At 35.8% G+C, this 22240-nt stretch overlaps 1 protein-coding gene across 1 annotated transcript in view; it reads right to left on the reverse strand.

Annotated features, from left to right (window-relative positions):
• The window catches only part of LOC106109953 (laminin subunit alpha-2-like), a 41061-nt gene that overhangs the window by 17654 nt on the left and 1167 nt on the right, over positions 1-22240 (reverse strand). The window lies entirely within an intron of this gene.

The following is a 22240-nucleotide window of genomic DNA, read 5'->3' on the forward strand; positions in this document are numbered from 1 at the left end:
GTGTCGCTTCATGCCCACAGTCTAAAACATATTAAATTATAGCTTTTACATTGATAGCTGTTCGATTTTTGATTCCAAATGGGTAGTGAATTTAATTCTTTGTATATGTACGGGTTCGAACAAGAGGTAATGTAAGCATTAGCATTTTATCAGTTAAATTTACGTTAGCTTAAAATCAATTCTAACCTCAAAATGTGAACCCGGCGATTGTGGACAGTTGTGTTCCTCTGCGGTGTTTATGAGCGTAATAAATTAAGACACATCTTAAAAGAACGGCCAGACTACAAAAGACCAACTATCAAAGACCACGAATAAATCATTATTGCGTAACATTAGTTTATTATTTTAATAGAAGTTTACTAAAGCAAGCAAAATTGTAAGTTCTGAGATTGGAATTAGATTGGAATCTTGATTTTACATTTTACTACACAAAATTCTTTTCTTTAATTAAGTCTCGATCTTAGGTTTATGATAAACTAAGTAATATAATCCGAGCCCTACGTCATTTGTTCATTTTTAAAATATTAGAATCATAAAACAATAGTCAATGGAAAAATTCCCAGGCGTTTAGTTGCAGTGATGATCTGCAGGCGTAGTGAAGTGCCAGATGCTAGTACGAGCGATAAACGTGCGTTCACACTAGCCGATAACTCATCAATATCATCGCTTGTGTACTGCCTTTACTATCGACGTCTATAAAGCGGATAGTTAACTGCCCAGCCTCTTGAGAGGTGCACATTGAACTTGAATGTACCAGGTACAGTCGCGTTGGTAACTGTTTGATTACTTTATTAGATTAATGACATAGTTTAAAATAATGATAGTCGTAATGATGACGTTTTATGTCAGACAAGATAGTACACTCGCCTACAATGCGCATACGTTTAGTTTGCTATTAAATTATTATGAACATAAAAGAACTGGAGTATGCTAGAGTGTGAACACTTGCGGTTTATTGCAAAGCTGACTGTACAATATTAATTAGTAGATAAGAGTTTAATTGAAATTGATCTATTAATTTTATTTATGATAGTACTAATAAACGTAATCGATTAATTTCTCTATAGATATTTTAAGGATTCTAGTAAAGAAAATTAAGCATTTTCATATTACACATCGGAATAAAATTCGGTTTATCTATTGGGTCGAACTCACAGGCCTAATTTAAGTCCCTTTCTCTTTACCACCCTTTTCTCATAAGGAGAGGTTGGGAAGGGGAAGTGGATTTGACAGAGGAGGAGATACATAGGACGGGAAAATATACTCTTCGTGTGCGTCTCCTCCTCTGTCGAATAAGGGTAGACAACGCATCTGCAATTGCGGATGTCTATGGGCAGCGGTCGCTTCGCCATTTTGGCGGATTCAGGTGGCCGCCTTCTCATTTGCCACCTTATGTTATAAACAAAACACACACACACATCTCTACAAACAGTTATAAACCAGTTACAAATGTAATCGATACCGTAAATATGATTTTGTATATCCACACTTCCGTAATTAAATATATTTCAACGTCCAACGAGTTCCATATAAGCTCCGCGCATATGAAGACGCTACAGGTTAGAACGAGCATATGCAAATGGCCTTTACCAACAGACATGTCAACGGTCCTCTACATTGTGGGAACATAAAATCGCAATACCATCTAATATGTTGAATAGAAACGCTTTGAGGTTATTTTCTGATCAGATAAACCGGTACGATCTTGTGTAATGTTAAATGAAAAGTATCAGTTCGAATCCTCTTACTAATATTATAAATGCGGAAGTCTGGATGGATGTTAGAGTTTGTTGCTTAAACTACCTAATGGATCTCGATGAAATTTTGCATAGATATAGAGGTTTTAATTCGTGGACGGTATTTTTTTTTTCATTTATTTGGGTAAAAGAACAATAGCACAAGAAAAAAAAATATACAGTACAATTCAAAAGTGTTGATTAGATGTGCCATCCACAACTTTACCACATAGTAACTATAATAATAAAATAAATCTATAAATAGGCTATACATTCGAGTGGTACTTAATGATATATTAATATTATTGATAATTCAAAGTTTTTATAATCTCTATTTAAAGGTTATTTTTAGTTACTTGTATGATATCTATATCATTAAAATTGGTATTATAAGAATTAACAATTCGATTAAGTGGTGACCGCAAGCCCGCATTAGTTCGAGACCAGTTTGTTGAAAAAAGTTTTGAAACATTTCTGGGATGAGCCCTTGTGGGGACTCTGTACGATATTCTTCTGGTTAAACAGATGCAGTCGTAGCTATTATGGCACTGGTCGTGGAGTAGCACCGCTTCATGTTGAAGTCATCTAGATTTGAGACTTAGTAATTTAAATTTAGCTAGGAGGCCTTGATACGATAAGTATGTATGAAAACATCTATAGTTTAGGCAACGAAGATATCTTTCTTGTACAGCTTCTATTGATTTTATATATTTATTATAGAAAGGATTCCAAATAGGCACAGCATATTCGAGTTGCGAACGAACTAGGGTTTTATACAAATAGAGGTAAGTGGTTGGATTTTTAAATTCTGCACTGGAACGCATGATAAATCCGTATATTTTAAAAGATTTGTTTATAATGTTGTCAATGTGTAAATCCAGGTGTAGCTTACTGTCTAAGGTAACTCCCAGGTCTTTAATATAATTAACATTATCTAAGGTCACGCAATTCAAGTTGTAGTTAAATTTACTTATAAGTTTCTTTTTAGTAAATTGAGGGCGAAAATTATTGAGGGCGAAAGCTCGTTCCTTAGCTGTGTTTTGTAAAGAATACTAATAGTATATACACATAACAATTTTGTGACCAATCTAATAAAAAGACAGTATGCCAGTATAGAATGACAGTAATTTGGCTATGAAAATGTTGGACCATTTCTGTCACTCTTTATGATGACACAATCAATCCTAGTTTATGTATTTTTCTGAAGAAATGCTTACTGAAAATTATAAACTCTTGTCTTTATAACTTTCAACCAATTAACAGTATCGAGTGCAGTCTTTCAGTGTTTAATCGCGTGTATTAAAACGGTATAACTCAGATCGCGTGATAGCTGACTTTTATTTGTTTTAATTCTTTCCAGTGACAATGTTAACACGTTGTCCGCGGCGTGGGCAGCGCTGTAATGCGATATCTCGCCTCAAGTGCTAAATGAATCACGAACGTGGCCGTGCGTGCTCTTGTATGTCTCAGTCAAAGAATTTAATACGCTTCCCACTTAATTAAAGCTATATTTTTTTATTGTACAAAAACACAATTTAAATAAATACACAAATATGGTCCCGCAAAAACTATATGATTGGTTTGTTGCAGTGTTACAATATTATGTAGAGTGTAAAGTGTGGTAGTGGAGTGTGGATATAGAAACAATTTTTTATGTGTGAAATTATATAAAATACATACATTACATAATATACTGTATATAAATAAAATACTCTATTCATGGGCTATTTTTAAAAAGATGGTTTTCCAAACGCTTAAGAAACAATTTAAATTTCCAATTTAGATTTGATAATTCAAAACGTATCATGATTTGAACGTAATAGCAATGTGAGTGTTAAATTATTTTAAAAAAATAGATAATAAAACATTGTGCTCGACTGTACACATTGATCTATGAAATGTTCACACAATGTGATGTACAGTTATGACACAAAGTGTTGTTACAAACTCTATTACTTTTACTGAGACTTGTATGTTCGCTATAAACTATTTTATGAGAATTAAAGATTCCTGTTACGTACTTGATGATGTAATAAAAAAAGTACTTCGAAAACAACAGATGTCCCACTTATTCGGATTACGAGATAAGTTTTTAAGAAATCTATATTTATCCTTTTCCACGTAATTGTAACAGTTGCACGAATTTAATGGTTGTTTTTTTAATTATGCATCATAACATCATCATCATCACCAGCTCACTATACATCCCCACTGAGGGGCTCGGAGCCTATCCTGAAGTTAGGGTGACTAGTCCATAGTCAACCATGCTGGCCCATTGCTGGTTGACTTCACACATATCTTTGAATTACTTCTCCCACATGTGCAGGCATCACGATGTTTTCCTTCACCGTTAGAACGTCCGGTAAATTATGTACATATGAAAATTCTAAAAATCACATTGGTACATGGCGAGATTCGAACCCAAGACCTGTAGATTACAAGTGCCTTAACCACTGAGCCACCGGGGCTCACATCATAAAATGCACTGATATAACTAGAAATGAATAATTACTTAATATTGAATGCATGACAGGTAGAGTCCCTCCAAAGAGTAAAGTAATGGTGAATCAGTTTATAATTGCCACTTAATATCGAGTGGGAAACCATTGTTAATAATTCTTAAAGAGCCACATGATAATTTATCGACATTTTCTGTCTATTATAGACGTTTTTCCTCAAAATGGCGCCATACACACGGCACTTAATGATTAGTTTATTGAGAACGTTTCAAGACTTATAATTTACTGGCTGTTGCTCGCGACTTTGCCCGCGTGAAATTATAAAAAGTATAGCCTATGTTACTCACTGATAACGTAGCTTTTGAATGGTGAAAGAATTTTTGCAATCGGACCAGTAGCTTTTGAGTTATTTCAATACATACGGAAATAAAAAAATCTTGACTCTTTTTAATATTAGTATAGTTTACATATAAAGTACACCATTAATATTCACACCTTTCATGTATTACACAAATAAAGAGCTCTTTTTATATTCAAAGGAACGTCTACATAACTGTGGTCTCAAAGTTTTGAGTCGTAAGAGAATGCTCCCTTGCAAGGCGACAGGCGACGGGTGACGCAGGTCAAAGACCAGGCGCGTCCAGTTCGCGTGACGCGGGACAGTTTGCGGTCCCGGACCACACGCAGTCGCGGTCAACTCACACCTCACCGACATGTTCAGAATCGTATAGACTTTCTTTTAAAAATATAATTGTAATTTTTATATATAATACTATATGTAACCCACGATTCCATCCGCGCGGTATTAATAAAAACAAAATTAAGTAGCCTATCTGGTCTTGTCCATCTAAACTTCCGCATTTTTAATAAGATACGAGTGAAACAACTCAACGTGCAACCTTTAAAATAGCTCTGTTAGTAACTAGTATTAATATTAACACAGTTAATATATTTTTTTATAATATAAGGTAACAAACGAGCAAGCGACCACTTGAATCCACCGAAATGGCAAGCGACCGCTGCCCATAAACATCTGCAACTGCAAACGCGTTGCCTACCCTTAATTGACGGAGGAGGAGACGTACATAAAGAGGACATTTCCCCTTACTATGTATGATAAAACAGTAGCTAAAATATTAACTAGTCGAGATCTTGTTTTTAATTAAAAACAAATCTTTCACGCTTCTTTTAACCTTCCTCTAGGAATTTATCATCAATAGAGTAACGCACATGTCAAGCTTTTTTAAAACATTGAGCAGAAATAGCTCATGAAACACGCACCGCTTTTTAAGGCGGAACTTCGCTGCACTCATGTAGCAAGACAGTTTCTTTGATGGGGGTTTTAATATTATGTCTGGTATAAAATTATCTGCAGGAACTACTATCAAATTATATAGAGAAGTTCTGGCAAAAAATAGTTCTTTTGAAATTGAATGAAACGTAAAACTTTCTACATATTGTCTTTTGAAAGTGGAATTAACTAATTAATAAAATGCTTGTTTTCCTGTGGTTTTAAAATGTCGGATACATACCTATTAGTAATTACTAGGATATGGTCGAGGAAAATCTGTAAATTCCCTCAGATTTGGTTACCATGTACAGGACACGTAAACAAAATGTTAAAACAGTAGGCGAACACCTCAAACACACTTAAATGGAGGAAGCGGTGTACAACGTAAACACGACCACTTATTTCAAACTTATGCGACTTTCACACGAGGGTAGGGTAGTGAAGCAGAGCGTACAGTGACCGTACTGTTCTATCCGGGCGTTGTTTGTTCAAACAATAGCAGTACCGTTCTGTTCTATCGTTCTGACCCACCTACCCTCGTGTGAAACTAGCATTAAGGAAGTGTTTACTGCCGATACTTAGGGGGTTCAATGTTATGCTTAACTACTCTGGGTTAGAAGCATTTAACGGTACTTGATTTGCGATTATATGCTTTATTGCAACGCAGCAAGGGGCAAGTTACTATTAATAAAGTTCAGTCAGATCTCGAGTATTTAAAACACGATATTTTGTTTGAATAACATGTCGAAAGCAAATTGCCTTTCAGTAACAATGGGGTTCAAAGTAAACACTTTTAAAATACTTGGGTTTTAAGTGGAATCTTTAAAAAAATCCGCTTACATGGTATGTTTAGGTTATGTACGCATAACGTACAAGTATAACAGAAATGACGTTACCAATAAATCATTTATGTTAAAAAGATACGAAGCTTGGCACACGCCTATAAACAAACATTCTTATTTATAGCGTAAGACAGGATAGGCGACCAAAATGGGGGTTATCGAGTAAAAACAGATCCGTTGGAGATCCCGTGGGAGCGAGTAGTCTGCAGACAGCCTATTAAGCTCATTAGCCGCGCCCGAATATGGTCTTGCGCCGTTTTTATGGTCCGCCAGAGATCGCTAGCGAGGATCGATATTGTTACCATTCGATACATCGATTAAATCGCTCGCATTTCTTTTTACTATACTTTTTTTTATAGATAATGGATGTTACGTCGTTATATTGTATGTTTAGTGCCCACAAGGCTAGTAATTAGTGAGATAACTTTAATATTACGCGGAGAAACGTAGCAATTTAACTTTTGCTAGACAGTAGAACATTAACGAATGTGTCATGTAATATTTACGAGATATTAAATACAGAAAATAAATTTAACAGCCTATATATGATGTTCTATGTTATTTAAACAAGCGATTTGTTTTTAATTACGAGAATTTTACGAGAATGTTTCATCGCTCGAGGAATGTCTATGTAGAGTCCTAACATCACAGACTTTAAGAGTGTTTATATCCAAACAAAATGTAACCGTATCAGAATGGACTATAATCTAAATTAGATTGACTTTAGCTTGCATAATTATGTTCAATTTTGAAGATGAACAATGTAACAAGTCAAAGGTATCCAATTATAGGGCATAGAAATCAGTCCTGAGTGCACAAGCTCATAGTTTCATCAAACAGTTCTAAGTTGAACCAAAGAAATAGACTTAGAGCGGACGCACACCCTAGACTAAACTATCGCATAACTATTGTGCGATTGTCGATTGTTTCGCAGCCAATTCAACTGTTTAGTTGCACTACTAATCATCAAGTAGTGTGTTCACCTCCATATAAGATCACAGGAATCAAAGCGCGACTACACAATTCTGCGATAGTACAGTCTGTGCACGCTTTTATAAATTGGTGCAGTCAGAAATGGAGTCGTAAAAATTGGAAGTGCAGCTACGCAATGAAAATTTAGTCCCTGATTAGAATATCACTGTCTTCTAATCTTTAACAATGTAACAAACAAAAGAACGTCTATCACTATTAAATGTCGCATGCCATTTGTTTTTCTATAGAAAATCCAGTTGGAAATGAGTCCATCATTCTGACACACGATGACATTTTTTCCAAGTGACACGAGTTACCGTTGCCGCTCCATACGGCGAGGAACAACGGACCGTTATCCGCACAGATCTAATTCCATACTTGTCGTATCACCCTGTGGGAAGGGCTTATGGGATTACAACTGGCGTCGCCTGCTGTGTCGCCTTATATCATTTATCAACTACTGTGATGATATACTAATTTACAAATTAATATTGTAACTCAATACAGTCAGTTTTGAGCACAGACGTAATGTGGCTAGTCTCTCTGTGTTTTACAGGCTACATTTTGGAGAGTGTGCGCAGGAACTGCACGATTTAATTCCACCGTTACCATTCTATCGTCGGACGTTACGGCGTACGGCCGGATTCTATCCTTTCGTATTTGATGTACCGCGAGTTCGAACGAAAAAGTTTGAATCATCGTTCCTAGTGCGTACTGCAAAAGATTGGAACAGGTTGCCGGCATCAGTTCTCCCATTCAAATATGACGAGGGGTGCTTCAAAAGGAGACTGAACAGCTATCTATTAAGCTAGGAAGAAAGGCGTGAAGTGGAAGCAATTCCGCGTTTCGTCTGATGAGTGTGGTGCCGGAGGCCTAATTTTAGTCTCTTTTCCTTTCCACCCTTTCTTAAAAGGAAAGGATGGAAAGGAAAAGTGGATTTGACGGCGGAGGAGACACATAGGAAGGGGAAATGTCCTCTTTATGTGCGTCTCTTTCTCCGTCAATCAAGGGTAGGCGACGCATCTGCAAGTGCGTATGTTTATGGGCAGCGGTCGCTTTCCATTTCGGTGGATTCAGGTGGCCGCTTGCTCGTTTGCCACCTTATGTTATAAAAAAAAGCTAGCGCGTACCATCTTTCGACTGCATCTCTTCATCATTTCCTTCAGGTGAGATCGTGGTCAAGCGCTAGCTTAACAAATATGTATATATTAAAAAAAAAATAATCTAGCAGTACTGTCCAATACATCTGTAACTTGTATAGGGTTAATTACGTAGTTTAGGTAGGATTTTAAATAAGTTTTTAAAATCTTAAATGGTTTAACTATTATGTTTAATACAAGCTATTCGATTCAATATGAAAGGACAACTGGTCCTTTAAAGCTGTGAGTCAGTGGCGTCCTCTCGCGGACAAAGCTGATTGAGTACATTGTTACGCCTCCAATGTTGCGCTTCGTTGAAGATTAATCGACTTTAATCTTGTCTACTATAACATGTTATAACAACTCTATTTAAATATATTAATGATGTTGGATTTATCTAAAAAGTACAGCGGAATGATTGTCACAAGGCTGGCTGGTAAGGTGGGACTGCAAAATATGAAATAGTTCTAAAAACTAATTCAAACACGACCATATTCAATGTAGCTATGTACATTGAAGGCCCTCCTCCACGGCCTAGCCTTCTTTGTTTTTCGACGGCCACGGTACTTCCTAATTCTACTTCTGAACATAATTGAAAATGGTTTAGACACCAAAGTATTTAACTCTTGTACTGAATGAAAAAATATTATGTAGGTCAATTTTATACGCACTTTAAAATCTTTACTCGTTTTAAGATAATAACCGTTACGGTTACCCGCAACGAAATTAATTGTGGATTTTATTTAATAGCATTCGACCTTAAAGATCCGTTAGCGACTAATTAAAATCGTTTACGAATATTAAGTGTAACTTGAATGCGTGAAGTTGTAAGCACTACTAAATAAACTTAAAAGTTGCAGAAGTACTAAACATGAAAAACATGCATTTAAATTGTTTAAAATATTGTGCGATAACTTTAAGAGAAAATTAAAAACGGCTCAACTCAAGTTTTTATCTTCTGGTGCCGGCACCGACTAGGTTCAGACCCTTCGGGTATCTTCTTCAGGGCGAGTATTAGACAGCGAACAAAGCTAACTAATACTCGCCCTGAAGAAGGACTCCCGAAGGGTCTGGAACTAGTCGGTGCCGCTATCGGAGGATAAAAACTTGTTTTTTTTTTTAATTTACGCTTTGAAACTATTTTTTTTTTAACTAGCTGTTGACTGGAACTTTTCCGCGCAGTATTGAAAAAGCATACGAATTTCATCCGGATCCGTTCAGCCCGTTAAGCCACAAACTCTGAAAAAAATCTATCCAATTAAACTATCGCAATTATGACATTAATAAAAAAGGTTAAGAGTAAAAAAAAAACAAGTAATTTTTTATCCAGCCTATATTTCAAATATATCTATTGAAGTAACTGAATCTTCTAATTAAATTTTAGTTTCATCACATATTAATAACAACTAATGTAGGAAAGATTTATTATGTTTATATAACAACAACAACATTAGATATCTTAATTTATTTGACATAGTCGTAAACTATCATAGGAACAAGAGAAACAGTAAACACAGCGGGTGTTTACTTGTTATTGAAACGTTAAGAAATGTAAATACACAATTAATACGTTAAATTATAACATCTCTTATAAAATAACATCTTAATCAAATCTAGAAATCATAATAAAGAGAGAAAACTGTAGAAATTTAGTAAGAATCTTGAACGTAATATGAGAAACAGCAAGATGGTTTTCTAAATTCCACTACCTGTAGCATGCATTATACCCAATGACAGAATTTTGATAACAAAATGAGTGGGAGGAACCAGGGAGTGGAACGAATGATACAAATCGACACAAAAGGATCATATAAGACAAGGTAAGACAAGGCATTGTGTCGGCCGCATCACAGCAGTGCGGTCGCCGCGGGCGCCGGCGCCGACAAACATAATGTCTGCTATAAATCCTTTGCGTGCTCATTTTTTGTTAACTACAAGGTTATGCTATTATGCAACACCGCTGTACCATTACAAATGTAATTTTGCCTTATCTATATCGTATTTTTACTTTGGTCTTGCACTTTGTTGCGTTAAGTCGAAATGCAACGAATAATTTTTGTGATTTAAAATATTCTATTAGTTTGTAAGAAATATGATTTTTGATAGGTACTTTTGGATTTAACCTGCATCTGATTCTTGTACGTTCGACATCAAAGTCAAGATTTGTTCTCTAATTTAATTTCCATAACAAGTTACAAAAACTTCTAGAAATCTCTATCGACCTAATTTTGTATTAACATATATTATTTCTGTTTCAACAGATTTCGGTGTAATTAACACATTATGGAAGAAAAGCCCAATCTGCGAACTATTGCTGACGCCTTAAGTGTTTCACGACTGGAGCACGGCGCGTCGCTGCGCGGCGAGGGTGTACGGGCTATTAAAACGCCTTTAAACAGCCACTTCATTAACAATTTACGATCCAGTACCTTTGTGCCCCACCGACCATACCCGACGTCGTCGCCGTGACAAATGCCTCGGAGGATTCGTTAAATCACTATTTAATAGCTGTTTCTACGAATTTTCGAGACAACGCGTCGGCGCCGCTTTGTAGCGGAGGTATACGCACGTTTTGTTCAAATTTAACATTGAAAGTAAGTAATTTATGAGTTGGCAATTGTAAATGAAATGATTTAATTATGTTAAAATGGCTATGAGTAATAACTGAAGAATAATCTACCTAAGTTCGAAATAGTTTGACTCAACAATATGACACAAAATTTGTTTCACTGCATGTTTTCCAAATAATGAAAGTTATCATCGTATTAATTTTCTAATGATAGAAAAGGGAAGAATTAAACAACGGTAACAAAGATATGGAGCCCGCAACGAGTCGATTGATTAGATGAAAGTGCCGAATGTACAAGAACATACAAATCATTTGAAATAACGAGCATCGCCCGGACCTACAGACAGCCATGGGAACTTTAAATTAGAAAAAATCAAACCATGTATCATGAGTGTTGTGGAACAATCAATAGTTTTACAATGCAAGTTAGAATGCAACTTACATCATCGGATGAGGATTTATTAGCAGATTTATTAGGAATTTCATACGATGTAGCTAAAATTTCCCAATTAGTCCAATTAAAGTTGCGGAGAGAGGAAAATCCATAGAAGTAGCGAGTGCGGGCGGCGCCAAATATGGCCGCGCTAACGAGCACGCACGGACCTGGCGAGGCACAATCGGTCCGGGCTCTACCTTATGAGAGTTTCACACGCGGACAGAACTGTTAGATAGAGCAGTTGAAAGTGTAATACTTCTTTTAAAACAGTATACAGTGGTACGGGCGTGTACGTACGTGCACCGTATAGCAGTACTAAATTATCTACTGCTTTAGTACATGTTCCATCATTATTTTAACTTGAAGTGGTTGAATCGTTTATATTGTCACTATAAAAGAAGTCTTTTTTGTTCTAAAACTCTGAAATAACTTTACTCTCGGATTATTTAATCCAAACAGTTATAAAATCCTATCTGCAGTAAGATCTTCGGAAATTCGATAAAATACTTGTCACTTTCGTGTGAACACGGCTTAAGCTTACTAAGTATAGTTTATTTACTAATAAGGAAATTATCGGGTCTATGACTCGCTTAATTGCACATCCCTTATAGAGGAATTTTCTCGAGAAACGCAGACTTCGATTTCCGTAATATAGTAATTGACGGCAAATAATTTATATGCAAGATTTCTCTTACACTCACAGCTGTGAATAAAAAAAAACGAAATCCAAACAACATTTTGTGTAAATATTAATACAAAACTATTATCCTTTATAACTTTAACATGAAATACTATTAGTTACCAAAAAAAATAAGCAATAAACAACATATTAAAAGAACAGCTTCCCTTGTGAACGCAAGACGTGAAGTCATTAGAGTTATGTGAAGGCAAGCGACCGCGGACAGACGCACCGCCCTAATGGCTCCCCAATACCCAGCACACACCATTCATCTCACACAATCATAAAAATATAATAAAAACCCTCCCCACAACCATTCAACTATTTGATTGAAGTAAAAAACAAACAAGACGAATCATTGAAATCCAACAAAATGGTTTGAACTTTTTTTAAAGCTCACGCGACGACTGCGTCACGACACACATGGTACGGTCACAAGATTAATTTTTAATGAATTAGGTTAATTTATAATTTCCTTCTCGATTGAATAAAGTTTAAAGGCAATATACTAAGGTTGCAATAGTACGGATGACGAGAAATATATCGTTTCATATCAAGATGCAGTTAAGGCGTGATGTGTGATGGGAATCAGATGCCAGTTTCCCTCGAAAACCAGTTCCCAGCACAGCTGTTCGAAGTTCTAATGATGCCCCACGCGCATCCACACATCGAGAAGATTTGATCAAATTAACGTAATAAATACAATTAGTACAATTATCATATTATATTAAGCTTGGGAATTTAAAATACGATAGATAGATTGTGGACTAGTTTATATAAAATTTAGTTTTATTAATACGTGATGGCAGAAAGAACAACAAGAGTTTATTGTATTTCTTATTAGGAAACAAAAGAACTCCATGAAAAAAAGCTTAGACTTAGAAATAAAAGGGCAGTTTTGATTATTTTGGATCACAGGCGTCGTCTTTTGTTTTAGATCAGTAAATAAGATTGTCCCTTCTATTGCAGTAATAGTCTACGTCCTGTCTTGAGCCGGTCCAATCGCATTTATGACATCGAAGCTCGACGCAGCCTTCGATATAAAACTGGCATTAAGCTGTAAAACGTATCGTTACATCGCCTTAATGTCTCTTACATCATAACTGTTTACGCGACGATGGAATTTATAACGCGCATTACATAACTTATACACATATAAAGTTATTATTAAACTTAAGTTTTTGTTTAACATCTGCTCCCAACTTTAACTTAATTAGAGATGGATAGCAATTAGAATTAAGGGAACACCAAACTGAAAAATCTGGTAAGGAACCAATCTTTTAAATGTTTAGTAGTAATCTGTATGTTTGTAGAAGTATTACCTAAAGCAGAATAAAATCCAATGCTATGGAAGCAGTACAAAGAACCAAAACAAAATCCTTACATTAAATAGTATAGCGATTCAAAATGTCCAACTTGTGTAAACAGTGACCGCATTTACCTTATAACTCTGGACAAAATAAGTGATAACTTTTGTAAACTAATAAAAGTTTATTCAGCGATTACATTCTCCATAACGAAACCTTTTAAATGAGGCGAGTGATTTATGTGATATGCTGGAATAATCCGGTTGATATTACAAAAGTATCATCGGCTGCGTCATTAAAATATTTGTAAGAAAGCGCGTTTATCATCCAAGATTGGATTAGAATGATGTCGTACAGTCTCCTACTAAAGTACTACAAAGAATTATCGCCCTTGATGAAATACAATACGAGATATTTTAGGATAAAGGGCACACATTCTTCAATTATGTCTCATGCTTTGAAATTTACGACAATGTTCCGTGGTTAGTCGTTAAACTAGAAAGTGAACAGGACATTGTGTGTTCATCACCACACAAAAGAGAACTATTACAAGTAGAAAATATCGTTAGAAGTGCTACTTGTTGCCATGACAACCGCACTATAAACAAGGTGTTCCTTTGAAATCGCGTTACCTCAATTCCCATTTCATCCTACTAGATTTAACAACACAATTATAAGTGTTATCGTAATGTATCTTTATGTTTACAGAAGGTAATGAGTGGGACACGAGGTAAGCGTGTCAGATGGACAAGTCAAATTGAAATTCATTTCGGATTCGTCCGTATAAACAGATTTCTCTGTACATATTTATTTAGTAACCGATCGACGGCTACTAAGTGGATAAGAGGCACGGAGCCGACTGGGACACGGCATCTGTCGCAGCTCGCCACCTTTCTGAGAAAGTCACCTGTGTGGATAGACAGTTTGACACCTAGATGGTGGCATAAAAATGGAATTGGAATTATTTGTAGCTTCGACAGAAATAATGACAACAATTTTTCACATCTGGTTTTGTCGTTTCTTTGATGTTTTAAAATAAAGATAAAGGTTCTCGTTTTGCTCGTGTCTTGTACGTTGAATTATTTAAATGTTCCATTTTTTAGCGCATACTCTTGATACGTCTCACAAAATTTGTACAAAATGTTAGTGAATTCGACAGAAAACTATTACTATGTTAATTTTCTATATGCTATTATTTTATTAATAATAGTAAACCATCTACATCAATCAACGTGTTAACAGCAATGTAGTTTACTTGGTCTCAATATTTGTGAATCAAATGTTTGCTTGCTGCTTAATCGTGTATGAAGAGAATTAACGCCCATTTAAATGGGTACTGATTACTATCGTGTATTGCAGTTTTCAAATATATCTATACTATTATAATAAAGCATAAACACACACTTCTTTGTTGCCTAAGATGTCAGCAATTACAGGATATTTTTGAATAGTTATTTTTTTTTAATATAAAGGCCTACACTTGCGTAACGCTTTCGGCTATATATTTTAACGCCATTAAACTTAGGAGGTAAATATTTTGGATAAAAACCCTAATGTGGGAAAGAGACCATAAGTTGCTGCCAACATCAAGGAAGCAAGATTGCCATAGAAAGGTAATTGATATTTTGACATTTGCAATTGAGAATTTGACAAATGCAAATAATAAATTTATAATTTCATGCGGATGAAGCCGCAAGCGAATAGCTAGTTGCTTAATACAGCTGTTCAATAAGTGGCAGTCCTCGAACAGTTAATGGCCACACGCATTTTTGTAATTACAAGAGCGCAGGCGCGATGCCTTCGTAGTCGCGAAGGGCATTTAGGGTATTGTTTGCTGAACAAACATTGTCCGGTTTCGGTCACTGGTACTATGTTCTAAGTTAAAAGCGGGAACGGTTTTTTATTCTTTTATTTCCAGTTATTAAACTTTTTTATTTGTCCTGTTTGACAATACGTAATGTAGTACAAAAGTGTATTAAGAGATTATACACTGCTAATAATTTCAGGTAGATTATTTCTTGAAGCAATTTTGTTTAACGTTATATATTTATTACAAGTAAATAACTGATGTAGTTGTGGTTAAATTAGCTTTTGTCTTAACTATCCAGTTGGTTGTTAAATAATTTATTTTTAACATTGTTCTCGTTAACCGCTCATCGCTTATGACATGTCCCAGCGATATATTCAACTAGCTCTGGTATGCAGTATGTAACCACAGCGAACACTACACCGGCCGGGGACTTTGTGTATGCTTTTTGAAGATTATACAAGTTGCGGGATTCGCCTGAGAACAGAGCTCGTTACGAATGATGACGTTAACTCGAATACTTGCTACCATTTCTATGAAAAAAACATTTATTTCTTTTTTAGGCAGTGGCAGTTTGTTTTTTATTAAAAAAATATAGTGAATCTGCCAAGTAACTAAAGATTATTTTATTTAAGTAATAGCAGTTTTAAATGTCAGATAAGAATGAATTAATAAGCCTGGTTCGCGTAACATCTTTAAAGACATTTAACAAAAATTCCAGCAAAAAAAATAAAAATTAATCTTCATTAATTATCCGATATATTGCATTGCAAAGAACTTATACTCATTAATATGTCAAATTACGGGTGGGCTGCATTAAGGTTACATTATTTATTCTGTTATTTTAATTTACTTCAGGAATTCTTGTTTTTGGTTACTTAACAAGCGATCTTAATACGCAGTAATTTGCAAACGAATTCAATTCATCGACAAATATATGGTAGTTTTCATTGTTCGAGATCATTACATAATTTAAAATGGGAGCACAGTTGTTTATCTGCTGTCTTATCAATATACCAGTTGCGCACAAAACGTTCAGCCCCAATTATACTTCGAAATGTACTGTCCTAAGACAGTTCTCATCCATCTGCGCGCCTACACAGCGTTCACTGTGTCATACGAGATATCTGTAGGAATCCATTTCGAGTACTGACACAGAGTATCTCTGTGCTTGTTGGAATACAAGCGCGGTGTTATGGTCGCGGGCCAATTAGCGGTAGGGAGAGGTCGGGATAATTGGGCCGGGACCGGTTCCCAGCTGGCCGAGTGTTTTTACTTGAGACGTGCCTCGGATGTATGGCATTGCTGCGTACGGCCTCACCTCACATTCTAACCCACCGAATTCCATATACTTAGGATGATGAAACTTATAATTTTACACAAACTTTCGCTTGCGACTCAGTTTGCGTGGAATTAAAAAAGTAAAGCCTGCCTGTTCTTCTAGACTATTCTTTATCTATGATATTCACCGAAATCTGTTCAGCAGTTTAGACTTCCAACAAAAATACATCTAAATTTTTATACACACAGAAATTATAAATTGCCATAAATCAAGCTACATCACAACCAATATTCAAAAATCTTGATATGGTTTTTTGTATATTATTGTATTAGTCATTGCGTGGGTTTACGTTCAGTGTTCGGTGACAGTGAATCAGTGTTGTGCTTCGTATAAATAGCTAGGAAACAATCGTTGAGTAGCAATTGTAATTTATAAATACACGGTTGCTGCTGAGACACTGTTTGCGGTTTGTACTCATATTTAATAAATCTCTTTATTTTTTACCTGTGGATAAACTGTGAAATCACTGAGAAAGAATATCCTCATTTTTCAAGTGAGTTCAAAAGGAAGAAATAGTATTCAAAATCAGTTTTAATTAAGTTTATAAATTAGGGTAGAAATAAACCGTCATGTCGACAACAATACGATGCTAGTTGACATCCAATAGCTGAACGTAAGACTGCAAACGATGTAACTGTAGAACGTAAACTCGCCAGCGAACACAAAGTCCCATAAAGATCTGATTTAATGTATAAATACGAGACAGGAGAGATAAATTAAACTGATTTAAGCAACGAGTCCGTTCGTAATTAAATTGTTTAACCACAGTTTTAATATTTGTCTTTTAGAACTTGAGATCGTTGTTCTCTGTACTAATTAATAATGAAGGAAGTTGTGTGTATGAACTAGTTTCTGTGTTAACTTCTAATTTCGGTGCAGTAATAAAACTGCAAATAATCAAAGACACCTGCCGCTGGCACGCACCCAGCGTACACCTGGAGACAATTATAGTGGTACTCTTCTAGAATTAGACAGTTGAAGATAGAAATTAGGTGCTGTCTATTGTTAAGAACTGATATGAATATTAAGGAATTGTCAAAACGTAATAAATGAGAGTGGAAGGGTACACCGGTAGAGGTAAACTTAGAAAGAGATGGATGGATTGCGTGAAAGGTGACATGATCAAAAAGGGAGTGATGACTGAAATGACGGATGATAGAGTTGCGTGGAGGACAAAAACATGTGGAGCCGACCCTACGGGAGTAGGATAAGGAGGAAGATGATGATGAGTAAATTATTACGTAGATACATAGTAGACAGACTAAAACAATTCTTGTTGTTGACCAAAATACTTTGTTGTCAGTTGAATTTGGTTTTGTGATAATTCAACGGAAGACTCGTTGATTCCTCAACAATTAAACAAATAGAAGAAGAATGGAATACCCATATTATTAGGTTCCCACTCATCTACAATGAATAATCTTCATCTCTCCGCCGAGCGTGCGAACTGTCACATAAATTATGTGACAATCATAAAACGAACAATGATTTCGTTTTAAAATTTATTTTCTAGCTGCAGAGGGTAAGTGACCGGTGATTCAGCAGCAATGTCTCGTGAACTCTGTTCCGAGAATAACGGAAAATATAATTAGAAATACACCATAGCTTAATACACATAGAGTTGACAATTGAATGTAGATAATATGATCTAGGATGTTACGTTCTGTCAACGCCAGGTCTATATCGGTAGCCGGGACAGCCCTCCCCCCTTCTCGGATGGACGTCGCGTACTATTTATTCCGCGCCCCCTACTTTTAGCGACTCATTGAGTAAATCTGTAGGGAAATCATAACTCGTCGCTTGCCCATCGACTGCTCGTTTGACTTGTCGCGCGTATGAGTTAAAATACGACTTCGGATAGAGGAATTAATGGCGACGTAGCGTAGATTAATTAAATACGCACTTTTTTTTCTTAAATTAGAATAGCGGCCAGTAATAGAGCCTCGAAACCTTTGACTACTAAACAGCCGCTGTTTAACTCCTGTCCGACAATGTTTACAAGATTGTCTTCTTTTAAAACACTATCAGTATATTGTAAGTATCGGATAACACACGTTAATGGCAGACAGACCGGTGTGGTAAGACGATACAGACGCGCCTCAGCGATCTCCATTATCGGATGACTTGTTTGACAGCTGTTTGACAACAGTTTGACAGCAGTTTGACAGCGAACTCGCAGACGATAGCGGCAAAGTGCCTTATACTCGAAAGCTTTATATCTCTAGTTTTTATGTTTTAAAATTAGAAGAGTTAAACGCTGATAACCTTTTGAGTGTCATGGCCACAAAATGACAGGGGACATCAACACTCTGTTAAAGATAATTTTTAAAGCTAAGCAATATTTTTTTCAAATTAATTTATTGGTAATAGTTGATTAAATATCACTACATCTGAATACTAAAATTACTTCGTTTGTTTCTACATACTACGTAGATATTCAACCATGGAATTTAAGACCATTATGTTATTACTCTCGGCTAAGCGGTGCGGGCGCGTGTCCACACAATGGAGCCTTCCACGAAGGAGCCCTACCTGTCAGCCGTAGTAACGGTACAGCCTATTCAACCCCCAACCCTCCGCCTATTCAACTCAAGTGATTTCATGAACTCACAATACTAACTACGTCAACTTGAGTACGGAACAATGATGTTAAAATAATTAAACAAATGGATGGGAAAGAAATCATGAGTGATTGGTGTTACCTGATATTGTGACTCGAACTCAGTAATATTAATAATTTTATTGTATAATCTCTTAACTCTTATAATCATCTGTGAATAATCCGATAATATCTGTAATTCTAATCGATTGTACAACGTATTAAGAATGAAGGCTTCAATTTGTAATCCGAAGAATAAGCTGTAGAATTTGTTCGAGTTTTATACAATTTTTTTTTATGTCATAAGGTAGCAAACGCGCAAGTCGTGCGAAAATGTCAAAGCGGGCTCCACTGTTTTTAGGCGTTTATCACAAATACAGCAAACCGTACGACTAAAACACACTAACTAATATTAAACTAGATTCATAGTAGTTTACAAGATAACATCTGAATACGTCAAAGCTCTATATTTGAGGAATATCAGTGTTTTCCAGTAAAAATAGAGAAAAGATTGATGATGGATCTTGTACGCGTGTCCGGTTTGTCTCCCGCGCTCGATATAAATAATGCGAGTGCGCGTGCTGTAGGGGATCACATGCACCGTTACTGATGCTCAACTTATACACGTATATCCTAGATAATATGGACAAGAAGGAAGTCAATCTAAACGTAGAATCTCACTGCATGAATCTTTAAACATCATCCTTTCATCCTTCGATAAAAAGGAGACTAAATGCAGTAAAATCTAACTATTAGTTTCATAACATGAGTTTACTATTCTGTGAAAGTATTTTAAAACTATACTTTTTTTAATATATCATATGCATGTGTCCTTGAATTCGATCTTACGTTATACGCCATTGACCGACAATTTATTGAACTATAATTTCCGTTCAATATATTCATACTGCAAGATTACAACACGACCTTTGAACTTGAATATTTATATTACAATGTGTGATTTCTCATTTGTTAAAAAAGAACCTACGTGTTTATTATTGTAACAGTAACTAGTGTTGACTCGCGACTCCGTCCACGTGGAATTAAAAATGAAAAAGTAGCCTATGTGTTCTTCCCCTATTTTTTTAAAATATATGATAGCAAACGAGCTAGTGGCCTGAATCCACCGAAATGGAAAGCGGCCGCTACCCATAGACATCCGCAATTGCAAATGCGTTGCCTACCCTTAATTGACGGAGGAGGAGACGCGCATAAAGAGTACATTTCCACTTCCTATGCGTCTCTTCCATTGTCAAATCCACTTTTCCTTTCCATCCTTTCCACTTCAGAAAAGGGTGGAAAGGGAAAGGGACTAAAATTAGGCCTCCGGCACCACACTCATCAGACGAAACGCGGAATTGCTTCCACTTCACGCCTGTTTTCTGTGTGGTCGTGGTATTACACCGGGCGAGCCAACCCTAACCTAACATTCGTGCGAAGATGTTAAAGCGGGCTCTACCAATGTTGTCCTCTACATCTATGCCACATTTTATCGAAATCTATCAGTTTAAACTTCAAAATCTAACATCCATCTAAACTTTTGCATAAGAGCAAGATTATTCTGTAATACATTTAAAAATAATTTAGATAGTAATAAATTCGCATATTCTTAACAGCGCTAATATTGTAATCATTAGGTGCAAATAGCTGGTCTCCAGCTAACGGCGCCACTACACTACACCATACTACAAGTCTGTTCGCAGACTAATTGAGCGATAAGCGAATATTGACGAGGTCGGGAATGTAGACAAACTGTAGGTTACTTTGCTGTTATCTTATTAATAAATTCCTTTATGCGATACGATTTAAATTATCGATTACCTATTAACAAAATTTAAAACCAACAGTATAAGACTTTGGATACAAACAGTAAGAAACCGAGTTGAATAATATCGCACACTACTCGATATTTAGTTGTGCAACTAAACAGTTGCATTGGCTGCGAAACAATCGACAATCGTACAACATTTGTACAATAGTATATTCAAAGGTTTGCGCCCACTTTAACACCCTAAAATCAGTCAAATTTAGTAGATGGGGCAGCCATCTACTAAATTTGCAATTCCATCATCTCATGAGATTATCCCACTCAAGTAATTTCGACGCACAAGTAAACCATAAATTTTTGACCTTTTTTACGGCTGTCCGCATGCCTGTCGTCAACTCAACTTTGTAGAGAAATTAATATTTTAAAATAGCAATTACAATTTTTTGTATTACGCATACTCTCCCAGTGTCTTAGGATTATCTGTACATCCTCAGGCGCTGCAGACCACAGCTGTAGCATTGCAGTGTCGATAATGCAGTACTCGGTGTATAATTTGCGTTAGATAACACGATACTAATTATTGCGGTGAGAATGGTCAATTGAATCAAGTTGCAGTTATCTACAAACAGTGTTACCTGTAATTGCAGCGTGTTAGATAGCTTTGCAGTAAAATGTATTTTGAAAAGGTAATTCGCTTGAGTTACATAAAAAAAATGCAAATGTATGTTTAAGATGTTTGAATGCTTGAAATACGTATCTTGCTTTTTTAACATGAAAATGATTATAAAAATAAATAAACCTAAAATTACTATTAAAAATAAGATTGTCAAGAATGGTACCATTAATGAAGTAAAGATTTACGTCTCAAAGCTGTTGTTTTTGTTTGTTTTTTAAGACACAATAAGAGGCAGGTGGGCAAGCGATCTGGCGGACAGGACATCCTGTGCACTCAGTTTTGGATGAATCGAACATACGAGCTGTTTACCTTACAAACATGTATCGTGGGAGCGTAAACTAGTTAAAAGGTTCCTTTCTACTTCATCAAGACAAAAGAAACAAAGAAAACATTTAGGTAGTGTTTTGTAAAGAAAGTAAACTCGGTTAATAAATCAACATCCTGTATATTAAGGAGGCTAATTAACTTAAAAATTTCTTCTACAAATTTCTACCAATTTAACAGCTTTAATATTTTTGTACGTGCCGGCTTCCCACCTACAATGACCATTTTGACTGATGAGTGTATGTGTGCCGGAGACCTAATTTTCCTCTCTTTCCCTCCACCGTCATTTATAGC

This window comes from Papilio polytes, unplaced genomic scaffold (assembly GCF_000836215.1).
Source record: "Papilio polytes unplaced genomic scaffold, Ppol_1.0 DF820956.1, whole genome shotgun sequence".
Taxonomy (NCBI): domain Eukaryota; kingdom Metazoa; phylum Arthropoda; class Insecta; order Lepidoptera; family Papilionidae; genus Papilio; species Papilio polytes.